Raw genomic sequence first — 7356 nt, 5'->3', positions numbered from 1 at the left:
TTCCCTGGGGGATGATGAAAACCTCTAGACGAAAAGACAAGGACAAAGAGGAGGAAGAGGAGGAAGAGGAGGAAGAGGAGGAAGAGGAGGAAGAGGAGAAAGAGGAGGAAGAGGAGGCAGAGGAGAAAGAGAACAAAGAGACTCACTTGTTAAGGCCACCAACAGCAGAAGACCCACGCAGACGAGTGAAAGTTTGAGCCTCATTGTGACAACCTGGGAAGAGATATTCACCTGTTCAACATGGCAAGTCCACAAAGCAAGACAGCGTAGCAAAGCAAAGTAGTAAGACAACAAAGCAAGACTACATAGCCAAAACACATAGCAAGATAACGTAGCAAAACAACAAAGAAAGACTACGTAGCAAGAGAATGTAGGAAAACAACATAGAAAGACTACGTAGCAAGAGAAGGTAGCAAAACAACGTAGTAAGACTACAAAGCAAGACAACATAGCAAGCAACGTAGCAAAACAACGTAGCAAGACCACATAGCAAGACCACGTAGCAAGAGAAAGTAGCAAGACAACGTAGCAAGACCACGTGGCAAGAGAAAGTAGCAAGACAACGTAGCAAAACAACGTAGCAAGACCACATACGTGGCAAGAGAAAGTAGCAAGACAACGTAGCGAAACAACGTAGCAAGACAACATAGCAAGACCACGTAACAAAAATATATATTATATATAAAACGTAGCAAGACAGCGTAACAAGACAACAGAGCAAGACACCATAGCAAAACAAAATAGTAAAACGACATAGCAAGCCAATGTAACAAAACAAGAAAGCAAGAGAACGTAGCAAACAGCACAGCAAGACGAAAAAAACCCAAAACTTGCATCCAATATCATATGTGAGGCAGCGTGGTGGAATCAGGCTCTCGTCAAATTTTGGAGCTTGTAGAGTTATTGGTATCATCTTAAAGCTTGTTCACTTTTTTTTATTTGGATGAAAAAACAACAACATCCAGTTATGTGGAATACAAGTCGAGATGTTTGCGAATGAAGGAGGTGCGGCTCATCTGTTTTCAGAGGTAAAATTAGTGAGAAAATGGCCGCCAAATATTAGTTATTTCCTTAGCTTAAAGAGACTGTGGTAACAACTGAACATTTATATTTTTTCGCCTTTAATCAACGTTTTGAGGGAAAATCCACAGAGAAATGAGTTCTTTAAATTGCATGACAGGTGTTGAGCCAAAAAACAAAAAAATTGATAAAAATTCACAAACCAGCGGAAAAATGCAAGTTTCTTCAATTTGATTATTTTAACGAGAGCCTGATTCCACCACGCTGCCTCACATATTACCTGGATTTCATTTCTGTGTGTGTTTATCTCCTTTTTTTTATTTCGTTTGATCGAATGTCAGCATGGCTAGTCGAACATACCGCCCCCCCCCCCCACCCCCGTTCCTTTCCTTCCCCGACTGGTTTTAGGAAAGTGTCTTTTTCTGTATTCTGACAAAAGTTAGCCTCGCCATCTCCATAAGCAATATTATTAGTATGTACTTACCTTGTCTGGGTCTCACAGCGTAACAGAATAAAGTGGTGAGTGAGATTATGAAGCGAAATGTGAGTCTGTAAAATGAAGGATGAGTGTTTAAAGCACAAGGTGAGTGTCTGATGAAGAGGGTGAGAATTGAAGAGGAGTGTGGATCTATAAAAAGAAGGGCAAAAGCTTGAAATAGGGGAAGAGTGTTCAAAATGAATGTTGGGTGTATTAAACAGAGTTTTCATGTTTAAAGCAGACGATGCGTGTTTTTGAGTAGAAGGGTTGTGTATCAACCACATGGTGGCGGCTGCTGGAACGGGCTAGATCTGTTCTATTGATCCAATGTGTTTAAAAATTTTCAGCAAAGAAAACAAGGTGCTTTTGGTCCCTTTGGCATAAATCAAAGTGCGGTATATTACGTTATCAACTCCAAATCTGACACATGACTTCCTAGTCCAGCGATAAACACTTTGCAGTCACACAGCCAGCAGTACAAAATACCCCAGGGGGCTCTCGTGGCCTAGGGGTTAAGGTGTTGGCCTCTCATTCAAAGGTCCCGGGTTCGAATCCGGGTAGCGACTAAACAAATTTTCTTCTCTAAAATTGTCTCCTTTCACCTCCTTTTCTGCTCTCTAGCAATGTTCTGTTGTCTGCTTTCATTTCTACTTTCTGCCCCCCACCCCCTCACCTCCTTTGCCCCCTCCTCTGGGCTCCTGACTCTTTCTGCAGCCTTTCTACTGTTACTCCTTGGCTCCTCCTTACTGCTGTCTTTCTGCCACACCCCTGATCTTCTGGTAGGAAAGATCTACTCCTAGCCTTCTCGGACAAGGGCGAAAAATCTCGGAAGGCCCGTGTGCAAGTTGCGCACGTTAAATATCCCTTGGTGGTCTAAAATCGATAAGAGTAGGCTTCGGCCGCCACCCGGGCAAAATTCAAAATTTCCTATCAACTGAAAATATTAGGTGTGTCCCGCGCGCTCATATGACCTTATGCAGTTGCGAGCGCCGTAAAACACTTTACAAAAACAAACAAAATACCCCATCTGGTCACCCAGCCAGGAGGGTGACTGCAACAGACTTCTTGGGCCTGTGCAGAATTGCGTCAGGTGACCTAAACGGATGATTTTCACTGGCGCATTCATTGCGCCAAGCGACAGCAAAGTGTTTTAAATAATTGATTTGTGGACACATGCGAAATGCCTGGGGCTTGCTCCCTCCCTTCTCGCACTTGTCGACTCAGTACTGTACTTACAGATGACAATGGACGAAGAGTCAAATTTGGTCGTCACTCAGTGGTCGGTGAGCGGTCAGTAAAAGGTGTGACAACTTACCTTGGTCCCTGCACGACTGGCTGAGCGTGCTATGTGTCCACGAAATGACCAGTGGAAGGAGACCAGGGTTTTATGTATAGTTGACCTCAGCCTGTTCGTTTGACGTGGTCAGCAGAATGTCTCTCGTCAGGCTACAGCTGCCAGGAATGATAGATGGCAATGTTCTTAGCTTGTTTACTAAACAATTACTTTCTAACTGTCTAAGCTCTCGAGATCTTGTCCACGGCTTCAACTGATAGGCGATAATTATCTTAATGATAGGGCAATTTTTATCAACAGGTAGAAAAACAGGCAAGCCCAGAAATATGTTTAAATGTACAGCAGTATCAGAATTTATTAATTTTTTTCTGAAGAACCCAATTTTGTCAACATAATTACCATTCCAATGGTCACAGCTATTTTTTTTCTTTGGTTAGCGTTATTTGAAATATTTTTCGGGTTAGAAATCAACAGCATTTGTGAGGCAGCGTAGTGGAATCAGGCTCTCGTCAAAATAATCAAAGTGACAAAACTTGCATTTTTCCGCAGGTTTGTGAATTTTTATCACATTTTTGTTTTTTGGCTCAACACCTTTCACGTCCATTAAAGAACTAATTTCTGAGTGGATTTTTCTGAAAAACGTTGATTAGAGGCACCAAAAAAAAAAGAGTAAATTTTCAGTTACTACTGACTCTTAAGCTAAGGAAATAACTAATCTTTGGCGGCCGTTTTCTCACTAATTTTACTTCAGAAAACAGGTGACCCCCACCTCCTTCTTTCGCAAATATCTCGACTTATATTCAAGATAAATGGATATTCTTTCCGTCTAAATAAAGACCTTGAACAAGCTTTAAGATGATACCAATAACTCTACAAGCCCAAAAATTGACGAGAGCCTGATTCCACCACGCTGCCTCACATTTTTGTTTTTTTTTAATGATAGGATTAAGTGAAACTGTTTTGAGTTCTTTTGTTATTATTCGGGATTGCCATCTCCACATTAGAGTTTTTAGCTAAAAGCGCTTTTAGCTTGAACAAACATCTACTCTTTCTACACAACAATTCTCAAGATGTATTACATTCCTCCTTTGCCCCCCTCAAGAGGCCAATAAAAGAGCGAGGTGAGGGAAGCATTAAATTTAAATAATTTAAGTAAACAAATCATTTTTTAACTTTTTAACTTTTTTCCTTCCTGTGGTATCCTTAGGTAGGATGTCGAGGGGTTTATGTTAGAGTCTGCCTGTTTCTTCTTTTCCTCCTTTCTTTGGTTTTTAGCAGTTTAAAAAAATAAATTAAATCCTTTACCGGCTTGTTAGGCCCGTCGTGACTTCGCCAGAGCCGCGTTGGCCAGGGATAAATAATGATAATAATAATAGTAATAATAATAATAATAATAATGGTAATAATAATAATAATAATAATAATGATGATAATAATAATAAATAATAATTAATAATAATAGTAATAGTAATAATAATAATAATAATAATAATAATAATAATAATAATAATAATAACAATTATAATAATGAAGATCATTTCTATAGCGCCCACTCCCGTGGAAACACAGCTCTAGTCACTTTACATATATATGCATGTACGAACAATATTGACGCACGCGACACACACTCACACACGCGCACACACACACACACACACACACACACACACACACACACACACACACACACACACACACACATATCTACTTGCTTATCACACGCGCACGCTTACACATCGTTACGAAATGAGCACTTGCACATACATAATAGAATAATATACACAATGCAATTCGCAAAATACATAAATGGATACATAGAATCTAGTCATTTACATAACATATTGTACTGAACATGAATCAACTGACAAAGATTATATCATTAAATGTGTCTTTAAAGATAAAAAAAAATTAGACTCAGATGTTGTAGGCCTATGTCTCAAGGGTTGGTGAAGAGAGTTCCAAACTGATGTAGCAAGGTGGGCAAACGATCTTTTAGCTATATTTTTTACCCCATTTTCTAGAAACTCTGAAAAGATACTGATCGCCTGATCGTAGATCTAGTGATCTAGATGGAACATAAATCTGGAAGAGATCACTAAGATATGAGGGAGCTTTGTTATTGACACTTTTATGACATAATATTGCAATTTTATATGACATTCTAGCTGACACGGGAAGCCAACGCAACGTTCTAATCTTAGCATTGGAGTAATGTGATCCCTTTTCTTTTTCTTTAGTTCAAGTGTTGTAACTTGTGAAGAGTGGCACTTGGTAAGTTAGCTAGTAAAGCATAGCAATAATCGATGCGTGAAAACAAGAAAGATGACATGAGCGTTTTCAAAAAGTGTTCATTAAATAAACATAGACATATGACCAATTCTACGCAATTCATCAAATAAAATGGTACATAAATAAATTGATATGATATTCCATCGACAATTTTGAATCAAAATGCACTCCCAGATTTTTTGCTTTATCATTAAAATACAGTTTGTCATTTTCAGTACAAATATGATCAATGTCTATGGTGATTTGGTTTTTCTTTGGGCTACTTAAAATAATTTCAGTTTTATTTTTTATTAAGCTGGAGCTTATTATCAATCCTCCATTTTTTGACATCATCAATGCACAGACCTATGGTGGTACGCAAGGTTTTAACATCTGATGGTGGAACAGATTTATATAACTGTGTATCGTCTGCGTACATATGATAATTCATATTGTGCTTTCTGATCACAGCTCCAAGCGGCTGTGTATATAACGTATACAAGATTGGACCCAATACTGAACCTCGAGGCACTTCAAAGTCTAATTTGAAAATTGACGAAAAAGAGTCGTCTACAACCACAGATTGTGTACGGCCAATCAGGTTTAGGACCTGAACCAGTCAAGAACCCTGCCGGACAGGCCAAACGTGTTGAACGATCGTTCAATAAGAATAGTGTGATCTATAGTGTCAGAGGCAGCACTAAAATCAAGAAGAGAAAAAATTGATATTTTGTCCTCATCCGCCTCACACAAGAGGTCGTTATATATTTTCAATAGCGCAGTTTCTGTGTTATGAAATTGCCGATAGGCAGATTGATACAATTCGTAATAAGTTGTTTTCTTTTAAATGATTCTTCAATTGAACCAAAACAGCTTCCTCCAAGATTTTTTTTTTAAATAAAAAAGAGAAGGTTGGAGACAGGTATGAAATTCTTGAGCTCCTTCGGGGAAAGATGTGATTTTTTTTAGAAGGGGAACATTGTGTATATCAATCCGTTTCACGTTCATAAAAATCACCTTTATTTTTCGTAAATTCACCCACCCTTATTTTTGTACGTCATGTGGGTTTCTTAACCCTATCGTACACCCTGAGGTCATTTTGTACCCATGGGGTTGTATTCTTCACATTTTAGAATACTTCTAGATCTAGTACGAAGATCTCTTTATTTGAAACTTTCAGTATTTAATAAAAATAATTTTAAAATTTGACAGACTGCTATGCAAAGCGTACGGATCGGATTAACGAGTAAATTTTCTCTTTGGAAAGTGGTGTCACAGAGTTCCCCACATCATGTGGATAGTGGATACGATAGTAAAACACGATGTACGGTTAGGGTTAAAAGGAAAAAGAAAGACCGAAGCATTAACCATACAACAATTTTAAGTCAATGGAAAAAACAACAGCTTATAATGTCGTGAACAAATTAGGCCTACAATATGTTGGGTTTTTTAAAAAGCAAATAGTAAAGAAATAATATGATAATACACTTAATCATGAGATTAAGACAACTCATATGCAACCATGACAGTAACCTAGCCTAGGGCTTTAATCGCATGATTTAAAATTAATGTTGAAAAATGTTTTCCGACATCTCAAAATTAATCTCAAACAAGGTTTTAAGTAGAATTTCGTTGACCTCAAACAAAGATATAGTAGGGTCTTTGTCTCAAAGCAATGTCGCCAAACTGCGGGTCGTATTTCAGAAGCCTCGTACTCTAAAGCATTGAATAATAGGGGGAGGGTTTTAAAATTAAAGAAAAATAATATTTATTTTTCCAGTGCCAGATCTGCGACAGACATCGGCGATCATGGATTTTCCATTCATTCCTTTCCTCGGATGCTCTTAAAAAAGCTACGTTTCCCTGATCTTTCCCTGTTACCCATTTGTTTAGGTTCCCTAAGTAGGCCTATGTTGTTCTGGGCCTACCCCTGCCTCGCTTGCCTTCAATTTTGCCAGTGAGAGCTAGATTTTCTAGATGTTCAAGACCCGTATGTCTAGTGTCCCAAAAACTGCATTTGTCGTTTCCTGATTGTGTTTAACATTGAGCGTCCCACGTGGGCTTCATCAAGCACTACCTCATTTGATTTCTTTTGCTTCCACGATACTCTTAGCAGTCTCCTAAGAAACCACATTTCTGTTGCTCCTATTTTATTTTCCCTGTCTTTAGTGATTGTCCAGCATTCACAGCCATATAGAAGGGTTGATCAAACATAGCATTTCAGGACTTTCATTTTGTTCATTGAGATGTTTCTATTTTTCAGGATTGGGCTCATTTTTATTGAAACTAGCCTTAC

The sequence above is a fragment of the Aplysia californica genome, unplaced genomic scaffold, assembly GCF_000002075.1.
Source record: "Aplysia californica isolate F4 #8 unplaced genomic scaffold, AplCal3.0 scaffold00214, whole genome shotgun sequence".
Classification (NCBI taxonomy): Eukaryota; Metazoa; Mollusca; class Gastropoda; order Aplysiida; family Aplysiidae; genus Aplysia; species Aplysia californica.
The sequence above is the reverse complement of the archived record's forward strand: the minus strand, read 5'-3'. Positions refer to the sequence as shown.